Source organism: Cygnus atratus, chromosome 1 (genome assembly GCF_013377495.2).
Source record: "Cygnus atratus isolate AKBS03 ecotype Queensland, Australia chromosome 1, CAtr_DNAZoo_HiC_assembly, whole genome shotgun sequence".
NCBI classification, from domain to species: Eukaryota; Metazoa; Chordata; class Aves; order Anseriformes; family Anatidae; genus Cygnus; species Cygnus atratus.
Genome location: NC_066362.1, coordinates 198,655,443 through 198,673,982, shown reverse-complemented (window position 1 = coordinate 198,673,982; position 18,540 = coordinate 198,655,443). Strand labels below are relative to the sequence as shown.

General features: G+C 43.4%; 1 protein-coding gene across 8 annotated transcripts in view; it reads left to right on the top strand.

Moving 5' to 3' along the window:
• The window catches only part of FAT3 (FAT atypical cadherin 3), a 428,576-nt gene that overhangs the window by 73,571 nt on the left and 336,465 nt on the right, over positions 1 to 18,540 (top strand). The window contains exon 3 of one of the 8 annotated variants that reach the window (XM_035542387.2): positions 11,373 to 11,564. The exons of the other annotated variants lie outside the window; for them this stretch is intronic. The gene's annotated coding sequence lies outside the window, so the exon portion shown is untranslated. The remainder of the gene's footprint in view (positions 1 to 11,372; positions 11,565 to 18,540) is intronic. 8 annotated transcript variants of the gene reach the window in all.

Below are 18,540 nucleotides of genomic sequence, written 5' to 3'. Positions count from 1 at the left end.
CCCTTAGCTATGACACAGTGCATTATTTGCCATTTTGGAGGAGGCTTATTTTTAAGACTTGCTTTGGTTTCTTTCCTAGGTATTTCTGTTCTGTCTTACTTACTGTTAGTTCTCTGACTGGAAAGTGCATCTTAAGGGTTTTTGTTTCTCATGCTTTATAGTAATCAGTGGCTGAGACAGTTGAGCAACCTCCTTTACTAATTTTGCCTTACCTTGAATGTTGTCTCGCGTATTTGACTAACTAGGAATGCCACCACATATGTAATTAGTTCTGTTTAAAAACAGTCTGAAAATCTAAAGTGTGAAGGAAGAGAGGAAAGTCCTGTCTGAAGGCATTAATTTCTTTCTTTACAGTAGATGTTTATAATGTAGCTGTTTATAATGTCATTTCAGAATCAGATATTTCCCAACACATGCTCTGTGACTGTATTTTCCCATGATTGTTGCTTTATATCAGCACTGAGAAAACAGTCATTTAGATAACAGGTTTTCATTGACATCCTTTTTATAATATAGAAAGGAAGAAGCAGTAATAAGTTAAATTGGCATCTGCTAATTATGCTGAATACAGATTGTGAGCTCTGCAAGTCGTCCCTTGCCTTAATGCTGTTAGCATATTTTAGCACTGGCAACCAAAGGAAAGAAATTTGATTTTTTTTTTTTTAAGATGACTTGTGAAGAAATGTGATTTTTTTAATTTTTTTTCCTAATGTTTGTGTGCCGTTGTTAGAATGGGGAGAGCATCACATGCCGTGTAGTGCTTGGTAAAATTGATTAAAGATCATTGAGACATTGACTTGTCTGGTGGTCACTAGAATTGATTTTGACCCTTGGTGGCAAAACCATGGTTGTCAGACACGTAACTTAGTCTCTGGACAGGAAGAGTTTGAATGTGTCTTAGTGACCAAATGCCTGATTCTTTCAGGTCCCTGAGAAATAAATCATTTTGTTATGAAAGTAGGTGTGCTTCTTCGTACTAAATGGTGATTGTGCTCACCTCACGACACAAACAGGAGCCTTGGGCACCCAAGGCAGTGGAAGAGCCGCGGTTCTGCCAGACGTGCTCATTTCTTCCCCGTGCCTTCTCGCTGTGCCACGCCATCCCATCCCAACCGTGGCACTGAGCCAGGGCTGAGGATCCACCACCACCACCGCGCAGCTCGGGGTGGCCGTGCCACGGGACACGCTCCGGCCCTGGGCGCCGCTGGCAGCGGCAGCAGAAGACCTGTGAGCGGTTGTGGTGGGCCAGCCACTAGAGGGGAGGCAAGAGCTGCGGTATGGTAATGTGTGTCACCACCGAGCGCTCGGTGTGATGATGTCTACACAGCAGTTTGCAGCGTAAGGTGGAAACGTCCGACCTAACTTGGATGCTCTGGATGCTGGGAGCAGCCCAGTGGTTGCAGCGCGGGGCGTAGCATGGGCTGATGCAGTTCCTCTTCCTCGAGGAGCACCACGTTTCTGGGGTAAATAGCATCCAGTTGCACTTTCAGATATAGAAGAAAAGTGTCTATGTTTTGTCTGTGCTGGAAGCTCCGTGGTTTTCTGTGCTGGGAGCTGCCGGATCGTTGCAGCACCCAATCTCCTTGCTCCCAGCTTGGGTGGCAGTGGTCCCTGCCTCGGGTGTCAGGCTGGAGCTCTATAACTACCAAGTTATAGGTATAGGCATCTTTTTGCTGAGAACTTGACAAAAGCGGGAGGCTGTAAGTTTTTCTGTTTGCTTCTTGCAGCTGTAGGTGACCACAGCACATTCATAGAGTGTTTTAACTGGAGTTAGTGGTGGGTGGCTCATACGCATTGGCTCAAGATCTCAAAAGTGTTGAATGAAATGTCTCTCCTGCCCTTCCTGGCTGTTTGAATCTTCTTCCCTATGATCATACCCCACATTTTTGCCAGGTAATGATTTGGCACATTGAATTGCTCTAAGTTGTTTCATCCTTTTCTAGTGGATGGGTATTATGCGCAAGCAGTGCCTTGGGTGGTGGTGGTGGGCACACCAGGAAGCATCCTGCACCTGGAGCTGTGGGGCTGAGGGACGGCGGGAGAGCTCCTGGTCAGTGGCTCCTCCAGGTCAAGGTGAGGTTTCCTGGGACAGGGAAGTGCAGGAACCACATGCTTTCAATACCATGTGCCATGTTACAGCAGTGCTTTAGCTGTGGTCTGCGTGTAAGCAAGTAAGCACTTTGCTAAAAGTGGTGTCAAGAGTCTTTTTAATAAGACATTATGATTTTGGCTTCAGTTTTAGGTTTCTTTACTCTCTTATGTGTATGTGTGAAATGCAAAGCATAGTTAATGAACAAATACTTCAGATGTTTCCAAATTAATTAAAAACAGCTCCACATCTGGAAAAAATCCAGTACCTTTCATGGATGGCTTCAACTTCGTGTTTTCTTCCTCTTGTGAGAAGCCCTGAGACTATCACCATGTGGATGCTTGTGAAAGCTGGAGCGGTAGAATCCAGGCTTATTTTACAAAAGAGAGAGAACTGAAGCCCATAGAGATCAATGGGATCTCAGCCTTTATTCCAACAATCTCTGGATAAAACCTAGTAATATATGGAATTATATAATATGATATGCCTATGCCTGGTCAGATATTGTCAGGGTATACTGGCTGAAGGTAGCTGTGCAAGTCTTAATTAGAATGTGTTGTTTCTCATGGGTTCAACTGCTGTTAATTCATGCAGATTTCAGTGAGACTTGAATTAGGCACCAGAAACAAAAAAAGCGTTTTTATAGTGAACTTTCTTTTTTTTTCTTCTCCCTTCTCTTTCCCCGAAAGTAAATAAAATGATCAGATTTTTCTCTATGGGAATGTTGTGATTTAAACTGACACAACTAAGTGACCTAAAGATAGGCTCATTGCATACATAAAAAATGCAGGGCTGGGTTGTTTGAACTTCATTAGCATCAGAATGAGAAACGGCAGGGTGAGTTGGCTGAGGTGGCCATGCAGAACTGGGGAGGGCTGTTCTTTGGAAAGCCTCTGAGCTGGGAATTCTTTTCTGAGCCATAAATAAATAAATCTGTGTCCTGAGCAATTAATGAATACAGAAGTCTGAGCAACTTTAAGCTGTTTGGGATATTTAAAAAAACCATATGCTGCTTTTGTTAGTGTTGTTGATTTCTATTGTTTTCCTATTATTGCCATTTTAAGGTGGGATTTTTTTCTGACCTTCTTTATTTTTGTTGAAAGATGCTGATGAGAATGTTTTTGCCAGTGCTGTACAAGAAAACCGCTGTGAAGTCCCACATCAGTTTCATCACGTGTTGCATGAAAATGCAGCCCCTGAAACTTTTGATCATCTGGCTACAGACCAGGATTGCAGAAAGATCAGTGCTTAGAGTACCTTGTCTTTGGGGTTGTCCTCTGGCTGCTCGTGCTGGTTACTCCAGCGGTGCCAAGAAAATTATCTTGCAGTCATCATACTGTGAGTGCATGTAGGGCTTTTCCGGGGGATCTTGGTGTGTTCTGCAGACCAAAACTAATTAAAACCTCACAACACTCACAGCAGGCAGTTAAGCATGAACCACAAGTAAGCAAGCTAAGACAGAGTGGTTCAGAGCTCAACTTTTTCCTGGCAGTGACCAGGTTACACAACAGAGTTCCCATTGAACGAAGAGGAGCTATAGGTGCCTTGTACCTCTGGAAATGGTGTTCCTGGTAGAGCCAGCCTTTTGGAGATAGCCTTCATGGAAGTCAGTATTTGTGGTTTTGCACCCAGCAGCTGCGTTTTAGAGATGAAACGAGTTCAGATCTCCTCACTTTAAAGCTTCTTCCTGATAAGTTCTCAGTGAATCTGCATAAGTAGTGGCATTTTGGAAGGTATTGAACTGTCCACTTCTCGCACCATGCCTAGACTTTCTAAATTTAGCGGCTTTCGTTGGGTTTTTAACTTTTAAGTATCATTTTGCATTAAACAAAAAATGCCCGACTGATTTGCATCAGCTCTCACTAGAGTGTTGACAGGTTTTGACTGTTGCTGGGTTTTGATTTCATTGGTGTAGTCTTCCTAGGAATTCCAGCTCTGATGTGACCTTTGAGAGAGGATTGATCTTCTCAGGATCGCTGCTGTGGTCACTCCTGGTCTTAAGGCATTAGAAAAAGCAGTGCTGGAGAAGTGGGTGAGCTGGTACAGCAAAATGGAGCAGGAATGAGAAAGTTCACTTGCTTAATTGCTTCCAGTGTGCACAAGAGGATGCCTTTAGAGAAAATAACATTTTGAGCTAGTCTGGAAACCTGTTTATAAAATTATAGAGAGGGTTTAATGAAAGCAATCTAGAGGGAGATGTAGGGAAGCATCCGATAATTATGGTACTACAAGCCAGATTTCCAGATACACAGATACAATGCAGAAATTACCATTAGGGCGTGCTGTACAAGTGGGATATATTGACAGAGAGAGAGAAAAAAGGACTAGTGAGAGAAAGCTATGGCCCTAATTTCTACAGCCTTTTAAGAAGACGTCTTAGGCATAGGAACCAGCTAAAAAGGTTAATCAGGCAGGATCAGTTTGTGTGGTCCGTGAAAGTGAGCTTCAGAGCTTGAGAGGAGGAAGCACCAGGCAAAGCTGCGAGGTGTTTCAGGAGATGAAGCTGCTTGTGGTGCTGAGAAATGAGGGTCTGCTCCACCATGGTCTGGAAGAGGGGAGGTGTGAGAACAGTGACAGAATTTACTAGAGATGTAAACATTTCTGAAATGATAGGAGACCCCCCAGAGCAGTGTGGGTGGAAAGGGAGAGGTAGACGAGTTGCCTTAGGATCTGAGTACAGAGGCAATGAGGCTTGCAACAGGAAAGGAGTACAGCTTCTGAAAATCGATGGGACAGGGCACCAAAGAAGCAGCAGCATGAAGACGATGGAGCCTTTTATACTATATAACTTCATGCTTGACAGCATCGGGTAGAGCATATGGAGTTGTATGACTGTGGGTGCCTTTGGGTAGCAGCTGGGAGTTGGGTTATTTACCACTTGGCTCCCTCGTCCTGAGGCCATGCTGGAAACCCTGTTCATAGCTCAAGATGTGTACTTTTATAAAGGGTGTTACAGTTATGGAAAAGAATGAGCCAAGGGGAATTCAGTTCTGCCAGGACGAAAAGGTCACGGAGGAGATGACAGGGGCATCTGATGGAAGAAGCAGTAATGTTAAGGTATGTGCTCCTATTAAGCTGTGACACTTACTGGAAGGGAGGAATACCAAAGTTCGGTCATGAAGTGAAGAGGTAGTTGAACCTGACTGAAACTGCTTTATATTCAGTGATTTGTTGGGTGAAATTAGCTGCCACAGAAATCAGGAGAATAAATGAATGGTTCCTGAAAAAACTATGGATTTTGTATAGTGGGCCAAATGCCCACTAACGTTGTGTTACACCAAAGAGTAGGAGTGAATTTTGCGTTGGCTTCCTTACCTTAGACCTGCCTGTTTTCCTAGAAAACATCCCTGTGCATAAGTAGATGTCAAAGCACAACTGATTGTTTTCAATTTAATTTTAATAATGTGATCGTAAGTCAGTTTATGAAAGAGCTTGGTGCCAATGAAATGGATTTCAGACCACCGGGATCCTGAGAAAAGTGGAAGGTTTCGGAATTTCTCCTACTGCAAATTTGTTTGCTGAGAAGTGGTGGCAAACAACAGCATCTCTGCTTCATTTTTTGCTGGTTATGCTGTTTAATTAGTGTGCATCATTACAGATTTCTGAAAAACTCTCATGAAGGTGAATATAGGCTTAGAGAAGCCAGCCATGTGCTACTTCATGTAGCAGCTCTGTATCTAACGAGATGCTAAAAAGGGGCTGTCCCTGCGCTGCAGACAAGAGGGCTCTTTATGCAAAAGTAGCTTGTTAGCTTTTTGTTTTGAAGCTGTAGCATGACGAAACTATCAGGGTGTCACACTAATAAAGTGGCCAGCCCCTAAGGAATCGACATTCTTGGTGGTGATTTAGAAGGTGCGTTTATACAGTAGGCTCCAACTTCATTAGGACGCTGTTTCCCTGGATACTGAGCATTTTGCATGTCATTACACGCATGACATTTGCATGTCATTACGTTGCATGGCATTAGCAAGGCTGGGTGGCTGTAATGGTTTTAATAAAGTTTTTCCTGTTACTTGAATAAGGGTTCTCCTTTTCCTTTGATTTTTTTTATGTTAAAGAGGAGAAACAAAAGGACGTGATTTCGTCAGCTAGTTTGCACAACTTCCTTCGAGCCCCAGACAGGTTTTATTTCATAGTATGGAAATCCTGCATGTTATTTGTGGAATTATGTTGCTGAATGGGTTGTAAATAGGAGTTGAAGTGCTACTATTCACTGTAGCATCAAATTCACACTGTTTGGGAACAACCTTACAATAGCAAAGAAAAAGCTGTTTAAATGCTGGGCAGTAAACAAAATTTGTTATGGGTGTGAAAGCATTTAAATACTTCACGTGTCTATTTGAGACTTTGGTGTTTTGGTAGTGTTCAGTGTGTTTTCTGAAGGTACTTTCTGCTTTGCACACCATCTTGGGTTGCCTCAACTCTGTTGTTCGATAAACAGCTTGGGCTGCCACGGACATGGAAAGGATCCATCCCGCCTGCCCCAGGACCTGTTGCTGTCCCCATTCCTTTTGTTTGCAGGAGTATTTGTGATGGGGGAGCTCAATCCCCAGTGAGAACAGATCCACAAAAAAAAAAAAAAAGGAAAAAGGGGGTAAGCATGGGACAGCCGCTTTGGTGGCCACGCTGGCTCATCCTGCCACAATCACTGAGCTGTGGCATGAAGTGACCGTGGCTGAAATGTGACAGGTCTCGGGGTCAGTTGTGCCTGCAGCTCTGGCAAAGGAGTCGGCAGTCATCAGGCTGTGGGACCTGGGCTGTTACAGGGATGCCCCACACGGTGTGGCACATCGCTGATGCTGTTCAGGAGCGAGCATCTCTGTGCCTGTCACCTCTGCGTCCTGCAGCCCCTCTGCTTGTTCTGCTCGCTGTAAAGGATGCGTTTACATGCACTCGAGGAATGTCTGTTCAGGAGCTGTACTTTTTACATGTCATAAAAAAAAATAATCCTTTAGTGTTCTTGAGACCATGCTGGGCCTTAGAATATCCTCTGGACTCAACAGCAAGGATTTAAGCTCTCAAGGGACCTCAGCTGTCACAGGCTGTGAGTTACATGGGGTGTGAGGGCAGCCGGGCACAAGAACTGGGCTGTACGTGTGTGCGTAACCCCCTGCTAGTGCTGAGTGTGCTCACGTGCTGAAAGCAGTTTGAAAGTTTCAACCAGTTATTTTTAGTGTGAAAAGAACTACTTAGTTTATGTTCCTACCGATACTTTTTCTTCAGAGAAACAATATATATTATAGTTCATTTAATAAAATAAAATCATTTTTTCCCAAAGCCACAGAATGCAGAATTTAGTATGGGAGCATTTGAACATAAATTCTAGGGATGAATGCAAGATGGCTCTTTTACAGTATACTCAGTTTTATTGCAGTCCTTACAGTGGCTTTCATATGCCAAAAGCTATTGAGAGCCTTCTCTTATAAAAGTGTTCTAGAAACATATTATATCCACAGACGTTTTCTCCTTATCCACAATAGTTTCACAAGTGTGACACGCATTCTATTTTTTTCCTTGCTGTATGGATTTGTAATATTGCTAGATTTGTTTTAGTAAGTGGATATGTTGCAATTTTGTAACTCTTACATTTTTGTTCTTTACTTTCATCTTGAAAGTATAGAGGAAACAGATAGAGCAGCCTCATCTCAGGCTAAATTATTCCTGATGACTTTGGTTTGTGACCTGAAGCTGTCTGGCAAAGTTTTTTTTTTTTTTTTTTATCTTTCTGGAGATTTCCAGGCACATCAGCTTGAAATGGCAGCTGGCTTCCAATCAGCGCACAGCGGAGTCTGAGGAAGAAGAACTGCACGCAAGCAGTGCCTTGATATGTGAGACTTTGTTTTTAGTTGAAGTTTTAAATTCAGCAGCAATGAGCCTCACTGGACGTGAGCTCACAGCTCTAATTGAGGCTGGAGTCCTTTAATTTCAGGGGCTTTCAGGTGAGCAACCTTCCCCATCTCTTGTCAGAAGAACGGGCAGTGGGAGAACAGCAACATGTGGCTTGGGGTTCGGAGGAGTGACCTGCCCCGTTCATCTTGGCGAGCACTGGCATGGATGTTATGCCTCGTCTGCTGCGAGGTGTCCACCTTGCTAATGATTTTGGTGCTTGTCAAAGCGTGGAAAGGAAGGAGAGGCTCCCATCAGGAAGATTTACCTGCGGGGTTTGCGGCGAGTTGGCGTGGCACCACTGCCACGTGCGCGCCCAGCAGGAGGGGAGAATTCCAGACCAAGGAGACAGGCAGCAGACTGGGGTTAAAGGGGAGTCAGGGTGAAAGCATGGCCAGAGGAACCAGGCCTGGCCCCGTCTTGTGTGTTTGGGTGATTTACCTTAACCAGTGCTTGGTGTGCATGTGGCATGCACGGACTTTCTGTCCAGAGCTTGAGAGTGCAGGCTTTGTTGCTTGACCTTGGCTTGCAGGTGATCCTGACTCTAGGAGAGCAAATGGAGAAGGGTGAGGCATGAAGAGGTGACCCTCCTCTTCCCAGGGGCTGCCATCTTCAACAGCATAATGGAGTCATGATACTGTTGTTCTTGTTATTATTAACATTACACTTTCCAATTCATTATCAGTGTCTCCAGTTAACTGTTCAAGATCTAGATGTCATTTTGCAGACCAAACCCAAGTTCATGAACTGTGAATAAATGACAGGTTTTCATTGGTACCCACTGCAACGGGGTGAGGAAAATCAGTGTTTGATCCCAGATTTTGAACATTTAGCCATGTGATGCTGGTGAGCATTGCTTTGTAGGGAAACCTTCCCACCCTAACTTGTGCAGGTACAGAGGGCAGTGCAGGCAGGCAGCGAGAGCTGGCAGCGGGAGCACCTGGGGGCTGTCCTGTGTGGCTGGAGCAAGGGGCTTGGCAAGTTCATGCCTGATTCCTCATCTGGCAACGGGATGAGTGTCTGCGCTTACCTTACTTTCAGATGTGTGTGAAGACCGGGGAGCTCAAGGGCAGCCTTTTCAAAGTGGATGCAGGCACTTCGGAAGCAAGGCTTTGCTGACAGCCGGTGGATGTGGGCGCTTTAGGAAAGTCCTGAATCCGTAAGGATTTTAGGAAGTAAAGAGCAGTCGGCTTTGGAGCAGTTACTGCTTCCCTGTGTGGCTGCCTGGGGGGCTTCCCAGGCAGCTGGGGCACTTGACCTGTTTTAAACACCTTTCAAGGGGATGAAGGGACAGACCCTAGCTCTGTAAGGCTGCTTTCACTAGTTTTCCATGCAGCACTCCTTGGTTTTAGAGGGAATTTCATCCTTCTCCCAAGGGGAGCATGGAGCTCTGTTAGTGAAGAGGGCTAAAACAAATACATATACTTTTTTTTTCTTTTTTTTGTGTGTGTGTGTGTGGTTTTGACATACGAATAAATGCTGTGGTACTCGTTCTGAGGTTCTGCCTCTAATGCCATATATTTTAAAGGCACTTTTCCAAGGTGATTATCGAGACTCTGTGCTAAGAGATACCTCATTTAATCTGGCATATGCTGATTGCCACGAAGATATTTTCAACATACTGTACAGTGGTGTCTGTCATTCTCCAGGACATAAATAACTGCTGGACTGTAGATAACTGTGCAGCTAGCTGACGGCTTATGGGTAACCTCTTTTCTGGCACAGAAATAATGGATTGTTTGTTCCTTCAGTTGAGATCATGATGTGTTTTGATGTTTCTGATTTACATTTTTAGCACTGTTCCTGATATCGTTCAGTGTTCTGGGAATGGTCTTTCAACTTGGTGTTTATTTTGGAGTGTTAGTTTTCCAACAAACAAATACACGATTGGCAATTAATGGTTTTACTATAAATAAACAAAAGAGAATGGTTCAGCTTTAAATAGGGATCTCTGCTCTTTGGAGCTTTTTGTTGGGCTGTGCCTGCGAAGTTGGACCTTCACCTCCCTGGGCACGCAACAGCCCTCGAGGGACTCCCTGCTGCGGTAACTGAACTGGCCGAGCTGGAAAGCTGAAGCCAGAGTGGGTTGAGTTTGTGTTTGGTAAGCTAAAAAGTGGTTTTCATCTCAAATATCTGTGCAGGAGCTGACCACTGGGGGGTTTGGGGCAAGAGTGTGTGTGGTTTCAGTATGGGTAAGTTGTTTGGATGTGGTGGGAATTTCAGCGTGCTGAAGACTTTCAGTGCTGTGCCTGTCCCTCGGTGGCTGATGGCCGGGGTGCAGGTACCTGGTGGAGATGGTATTGTAAGTTCTCCTGTGCTGCTCATGCAGATCTGTCCTAGTGCCATCAGCACTAACTTATGCATCAGAAATAGTGTTAATAATTAATAATGTCCCGGTGAAAACAATTGCAATCAGTGCCTGTCATGGATTCAGGTACTTCTTCTAATGCAGGTAACGTTTCAAGACCAGCTTTGATGGAAAGCTTTGCTCCTTGCCGTGCTTTGGCCTTAACACATAGCCTGGAAAGGAAATGTGTAGGTTTCTGTAGTAGCTTTGTTCAGTTTAAGTCTAACTCCATCAGCTTTTCTATTTCCAGTGGAATGTCTGCAGTGTGGATTCTGCTTATCTGAGAGATTGTGTGGCTTCTTACTTAGGCAGGTTAACCAGTTTCCATGGCCCAAACTGGATGTAATTTTTAAAAGTTATGGCATTGGCCCTTTCTCTAAATGCTGCCTGTTAGGAAAAAAAACAACAACAACTGCAGCCTTTCTGATTTTTTGCACAGGAAGATGTAGAAACCAGTGGCTGTATTCATTGGTGATTATTTCTCTGTTTTACACAGACATCTGATGGCTCAGGCTTGGTCCAAATTGTCAGAGGCCAATTTATAAGAGGGCCAGCGGGAGGTAGCTGTATTTCAGAAGATGGTTGCTCAGCATCACCTGGAAGTCAGACCCTTGTAGGCATTTTGAGCTGGTTGTAGACATCTTAAGTGGGTTGCTCAGGATTGGAGGCAGCTCTGCGTTACGTCTGCTGTGCAGCAGCAGGTGCCAGCGCCCTGCAGATTCCTGCCTTATCAAGAGGAAAATCAGTACTGTTAAATCTAGGTTTCGTTCTCAAATCTTAAACTTGTTGAGAATCTCAATCAAAATATTTGCTCCCTGTGCTTCAAGTATGATCTCTCTTTCTTGCCATGTGACACAGCCATCTTCAAGAGAAACAGCATTGCAAAAACAACAATCCAGTTCTTAGCCTCAAGAAACAAAAAGCTTTTTTTTCTTTTTTTCCCCTTCAGCGTCATAAGATTTAGCTATCTCTCAAATAGTTTTGTGTTTAATTATTATTATTATTTTCTAAACTTCACTTGGATACATCCACTATATGTTTTCTTTGCAGACTTCTCCCCGGATTGCTCAGGCAGTGCCTGGGTGCCTTTTCTCAGCTCACTTTGAGTGTTTCTCCTGCATGGACTGAGAACTATCATTTTATGGTAGAAACTTGAGGATCAGCAACCCAGGGTGAACTTCTGGAGAATGATCCTCATTGTGCCACAGTCAAGAACATGTGTCTGCCTCCGTTTCTCTTCCTGTACGTGGTAAATGGCACTGTGCTGGCTAGGGACACTGGGTCCCACGCTGTCTCTGTGCATCCTTTTCCTGGCTGCCCCTGCTTGTTCCCATGGCCTCCATCCATACCTGCCCTTGTAGCACTGACTGCCACCGCACAGAGCAGTCCTGCTGAGACCGCTTCTCTCTTACTTGGCAAGTCGTTTGGAGACAAACCTGCAGCTGGGCTCTGGTGTGGGGTGAAATGCTGTATTTGTAAAATCATAGAATGGTTTGGGTTGGACGGTACCTTGGAGATCATCTGGTTCTAGCCCCCCTATTCCACAGTCCTTTTTGTGAAAACCTCACTGGACTGTCATTACTCTGACTTGCCATGTTGTAATCTTTTCTCCTGGTCTGTCTCCTTTTTTTTTTTTTTTTTTTTTTTTTTTTTAATATGGGGCTGTCAACTGGGAAGAATTTTTGTATATTCATCTCTTTTCCTAGCAGCCGCCTCTTGCCCATATATAATGGTCTGGACCATTTGAGCTGCCCGGACTCGACACACAGAGCGGCTGAGGGAGATATGTAGTATTTTTTCCCTCTGAGAGTAACAGCTTACTCCAGTCCTTACACCTATATACCTATTATGGCCCTGGAAACAGTAGTTGTAAATCTGACAGACTTCTTTCTTACTATAAACTATAGCCAAATAGTTTATACAAGATAGTGCAAACTGTCAGGAGGAGTATGTGCAGGATCCTGAGCACAGAGCAGACTGGTTGCAGTGGCTGGCAGCGCCTAGGACTCGTGGGTCTGAAGGGAAGCTGCCATGGAAGAGACTCTGTTCACAGGGCTTTGTGTGAGAAAGGTGGGGGATGCTTTTCCATCATCAGGGCCAGCACATTTGCTTCAATGCTGCGTCACAGCTCTCGTTGGGTTGGAGCTCCTTCCATTGCTGCCTTTCACCAGGCATAAAAATTAGAGATCAGCTTGCTCCAGGGTCTTTTACAAAAGTTGGTCTGGTCTTAATTGCCTGTATTATTTGCAGTATATTAAGGGCAATTTTTTTTCAAACAGCCCAGTTGTGTTGCACAGCATAAATCCTGCTGGAGTCCCAGCTGATGCAGTGGCAGGTTGGGGTTCTGCCTGCCTGTGCCAGGCAGCCACCAATGGCGCAGATTTGGGGTCCCAGGATGCTGATTTGTGGTCCCAAATCAGTGGTGGAGGGAGAGATGGGAAGGATCAGCAGTGACATGAGTGGCACTGACAAGACCTGGATTTTTTACTGTGACGTTGTACCTAGAAGGGGCTTTCAAACCAGGGCTCGCTGAACAGGGTCAGAGTAGGCTTATAAAGAAAAAAAAAAAGAGAGAGAGAAGCCAAATAAGCAAGAAATAACATCTCTGAGTGTGTTTCAAGAGGGAGCATGTAGCCCCAGTGGAAATAGCTTGCTCGTTTTGAAACTGCCCCAGAGCTTCCCCATTTTACAGCGATTAAGAAGCAGGAGCCAGGGGGGATTGGAGATAAAGCATAAAAACTGGCCATCAGGCTTTGTTTCCAGCGGGACGGACCACCAAGGGACAAGCTCAAATCCCTTGTAAGGTTGCTCCCTGGAATTCCCTTTTGACAAGTCTCACATGGCAGCAAATTATTCTTCCACTCTCCCCCACCTACGCTTTCCCCAAGCTGTTTTTCATCCTCGAGGGGGAAGGGAGAGTCCCAAAGACCCTTTGCGGCAGTTCCCCAGAAAGACAAACGATGCCCAGCTCCTGCTCACAAGTATCATCAGCATCTGCTGATGAACTGATCCTTGTCCAAAATTGGTGTTGTATGGAAAAATCCCCAGCACCTGCTAGCAGACCCCAGTTATTCACAACATACGGCTGGGTGGCTAAATCTTCACTTCCTAGGGACGGCCTGGAATTACACTCGCTACATGCTGAGCGGCCTTTCTCTCGTGTGAAATAGATGCAGGCAGCGGGAGGATTTGCAGTTACAAGGAAGGTTAGGATTTATAGTGCTGTCTCCTGCAAGGGGTTATTCTGCAGAAATGGTTGGTTTGTCTTCATCTTCTCTTTTGGGATAAACACATCATGATATAATCATCTATATGGAAAATCATATCTTTGTATTCATTAGGGAGCAGGTATCCCCGTGAATATATATCCCCTGGCATAAATCTACCATCAGTGTCAGTCAGGCGTTTTTTTTTTTCCCTCCTGCCTAGAGTTGAACATGCATTTTTAATTCATTTCCATATGGCACAAACTCTATATTCTTATTGTATATTCTAATTTCTTTTCCTGGCCAGTAAATTGTAAGCCTTTCCTAGCTGGGTAAGTTATTGTGGGGTATATTTGGGTGCAGTTCAGGAAAGATATCTGACTAGAGAATGTGCCTTGGTTTGTTTTTAATAATGTGCCATTATTGATGTTTTCCCCCTATTCTCATTTGACCACATGCTAATGATACTGGGTGCGTATTGAGGGGACAGGATAAAATCCACCACTGTCTCTAGTCTGTGCCTAAAGTTGGTAGGCAGACATCCATGCGACTCCTAGATCACCATCTTCCACATGCCTTAAATACTAATTTCCATGAGTTCTGAAGTTTTCCATAGTTCTGCACTATGGAGGAGGTTCCTTCCAGGAGAGGGCAGTGACGTACACGGGTCCCCCCTCCGTGTTGTGACATTGGCAGCATTGCAAAAAACATCTTTTCCTATCGATGTTGCAGCTTGATGTAGAACTTAAATAGGAAACAACTGAAAAAGAGTCAAGAGTGCTTTTGGCAGGTATACGTGACCTGGTCATGCAGGAGTTTTTGTAGGGGCAGATTGCTGTTGTTGATAGAAAATAGCACTGAGAATAAAAGGCTCCGTTCAGGTGGATGGAGCCGCATGGCAATATTGTAGGTTTGCTGTTCTGATGATTAGACCATAAGAACAGATAGACTACTGCCGATGTTGACATTATTTGAGTGATAGGAAGGAGTTACTTGCAAGATTGAGGTCACTTACAACAAAATCTGCTGCTGTTCCTGCTGCCGTTTCATCGCTTCAATACATGCTATTTATTTGTCATGTGCATGTGAAGCTAATGTTTTCCTGCCTTCTAAAAAAAGTCCTTTATGTTTTCATATATACACCTTTTTGCTGTAAAGCTGCTTATTTAATAGAACTTTAATAGCTACCATTTGAATGAGAATTGTGACTCCTTTCCTGAGAATAGAGTAGTATTTCTGAACTGTAGTATTATTCCATACCTAGAGGTCATCACTCCTGTCCTGTCTGAGGAGGCAGCCTGACTTTCACAGGTTTTTCTGGAAAAATAAAAATCATTGTAAAAACCTTTAAATGAGACCAAACCCTGTTTCCTGACCTTTTTTACCCCTATGCACAAAGGCTCATTAACACCTTGATTCTCATAAATTTTTCATCTGAATTGAAAAAATATTTTTTCTCCTCCCAGCATACTGAAGCCTGGAGGATCCTTTAGATAAGAGCTTTATTGGGTCCTTCTGCTGAAGATGGGAGGTGAAGGACAGATTGGGTTCTTCTCTCTTCCCTTTCAAAGGACTTGTAGAAATTCTTAAATGTTTGTATTAGATACTCACGCTCCCTGAGATCATTTATGCAATGGTCAGCTGAAAATATTCTTATCTCATTGGGCATACTTGAGCTTGAAGGATGAGAGAGGAAATTTTTCTTTTCCCTATTGTGTCTTGCTAAAAGCTTATTCCTTCTGCCTGCTGAAGAAGTTTACCTGTTGTTTTCGTTATGTTCTCTAAAAGTCCTTTTGGCACTTGTTTAATAATTTTAGAGTTTACCCAAGAGTATATATATATATTGTTTTCTTTTTCATGTATTTTATGGGATAGAGATCTTTGGGATTAGGAGAATTAGCCTTGGGAGAGGGAATCAAACAGAGGATCATACAGCCCTTGTTTTGTGTCTGCACACTGAATCAGACCCACAATTTTGATGTGTGGGAATCCTGGCAGTCCCTGGGACTTGAGTCATTGTTCCCAGTCTGGTAGGGCGTTGTGTTTGGATGCAGCCCAGGCTACAGATTGCCAGAGCTGAGATGAAAAAACAGAATGATGCTCATACCTCTCCCAGTTCCTCTAAGGAGCACCAGCCACCTACAGGTCCCTGTGGCTACTCTACAAGGTTTGTATTACATAGATAATTCTTGTTCAAAGAACAAAGGACAAGTGGATGAGTGGAGAACTAAATATGAGACCATAGAGTTCTCCATGATGTTCAAGCTTATTTTTAAGAGTGGTAAAAATCAATGGCCTTTCTATTTCTCCATTCCTTTCTTTTTACTTCAAGACCAGAGGATTTAATGTGAGCTAGAGTGGAAAGATGCTGGCCTGCTTCTCTGTGTCATCGTGTTGCTTCTTTGGGTATTTAGAAGGTTTTGTGTTTTAGTCTCTGTTCTTGTTAAAGAGCTATTCTGCTTCTTCAGACTGTGTTGAGCAGTATCAGGGGATTTATTTTCTTTTTTGGAGTAGCTCCTGCCCAAACGTTTCAAAATCAACCACGAGTAATCACAATCTTTCTCTTCACTCGAAACCATAACATTTTTTTGACAAGAAGTGCCTTTAAAGAAATGCCTAGTAATTTACGGTGGGTCGCTTTGTACTTTGTTTCTGTAACCTATCGCATTACATTTCCTGTGCATTAAGTATGTATGTATTATGAGCTCTTAAAAACAAATATCCCAGAAGAAAGGAATTCAGTAAATGAATAAAACATTCTTGGGTAGTCCAAGTGGCAGTTTAATAGCTCGTCCGTTGGGACTTTCCAATAATATAATGATGATGGCCATATAAATATATGGATAGATGAATAACTTCAGTGAGGAGCTTGTTACAGCACTACATACCACATCTGAAGTGAAATCAAACTCTGAAAGTGCTGCCTGATGGGAAGGCCCAATTTTTCCAGTGCCAACCCTGAAATTAAAATTATACAAACTGTGTGTTTGTGTACACATATGTATACAGAACTAAAGCACATTCACAAACACACATGCTATGTATACATACACATGTACGCGTGTGTGTGTCATACGTTGTTTCTAGGTGGAACTGTTTCAGCACTGAACCATAAACTTCACAGACCATTGACACAGCTGGATTTACAGCTGTGTATTTGAGATTAGGTCTCAGCCCTGGCTTTCTCTAAAAATAAATAAATAAATAGAGTGGGAGCATGAGGTTGTCATATTACATTATTGCCTGGGATATGCACAACTTTTTCGTTAGATTCTCCTGATCATATAGCTTTGTAAATATATATATATAGTGGTGCTTGTCTGCTACTGTGGAGTCCATAACCTTGTGTATGGCTAACCTGAAGGTACAGTTTATTTTGTTTTGCTTGTAGCATTTTGCTTGCAGCAACAGATTTCTCAGGAAAGCTGATTTCTGATTACAGAGGACCTGGAAAGCTGGTACTGCAGTATGGAGAGAGGATGCTGATGTGTTCCTGGTAAAAGGAGGTGGTAACACAGTGACTTGCCTGTTGAGGATTTTAATAGTGCCATTTCACAGAAGAGACACAGCCCTTTATTTTGTTATGAATTGGGACTTTCCTATTAGGATTTCTCATTTTCCTTGGCTGGCTGTTCCTCAGCAGCATACCGTATATTGCTTGTATTTTCTACTTGAGAGCATCTCCCACGCTAGGCGGAAGCAGCAGTTTTCGTGGCAGTGCTCAAAGTGATTCACATAAAGCTCCATGAAAATAGGGGACTCTGATATTTTCACATGGGTGGATTAAGTTGATGAATGTTTAGTGTGCTGAAAAATACGGCGCCACTGCTCTGATCTTTTAGTAGAGTGAAATGGCAACAACATTAAAAAGTCTTTCCTAGTTGAAGAATTTCATCTTAGGTGTTCTGGGGATCACCCTGGGCATGGGAAGAGCATGGGGAGCTCGTACACAAAGTATGCTGGAGAAGTCTATGTTTGTACGTCTTCTCTGTATAAACTACAGGGGTTAACATGTTATTTATATGATGTGTGTTTTATTCAGAAAAGGAAGTGCCACATGTACTTCTGTGGGGATTTGCCTGTTAGTTGGAAATGCAAGTGCAGGAGGTGATAGATCTTAGACTTTTATCTTCAATATGGACAGTTCCCTCTTTTGCTGGTGTAATGGAAAATAAGTCAGAAACAAGGTGTGTGTGTGGGGGGGCGTATGTGAAAATAAGTGTATTGAAAGATGGGTGCCTTGACAAACACTTGGGAGAACTGATCAAACTGATTAACGTGTTAAGCAATGGGATATAGACTGTGGGATCAGGAAGTTAAGTGTTTTGTGTGAACATTATAACATCAGTGCAATAAATTGATTGTCATTAGTACTTAAAAATGCAGTAGTCATTCAGTTATATTGGAAGTGATAACTAACATGAATTCATATTCCAAAACTTGCCTGCAATTTATAAACCTCCTAGGGGATGCTGAAATCATGTTGGAAATTCAAATTAACTCCTGTCATTATCGACAACTTTTCCTATCCACTCTATATTCTAGCTTGAAGAAAACTGCATTTTCAAGCAGCTTTTAAATGACAATGAGAACAATGTATGTGTGCAGTGGGTCTTTTAATAATTGCCTTTTACAATTGATTTCTATGATTTTCATGAGTAGCAGTGAACGTACTTTGTAACAAAGAAGCTTTTTCACACTGCCTCACTTTAAGCATCTGACTAGTTTCCTCGGGCTCCTTTCCTTTCCCTTCGTTCCCGTGGAAAGCAATCATCAGCAGCCTGGCTCACAGCTGCTGCAGCACCCTCCAGCAGTCTCGAGCCGATGTCTCCCCTTACCCTGTCTCCGTTTAACCTGGAAATTCAGATATATGAAGTGAGGCAGTGGGACTAATGCACAATGGGACTGTATGGAGGATCTCTACATCTTCCTCAAATGGCTGCTAACTAATTGCATTTCAATACTTATAATGAGCCTTTTGCAATCAACAAAGGGCTCTTGCTGGAAGGGCT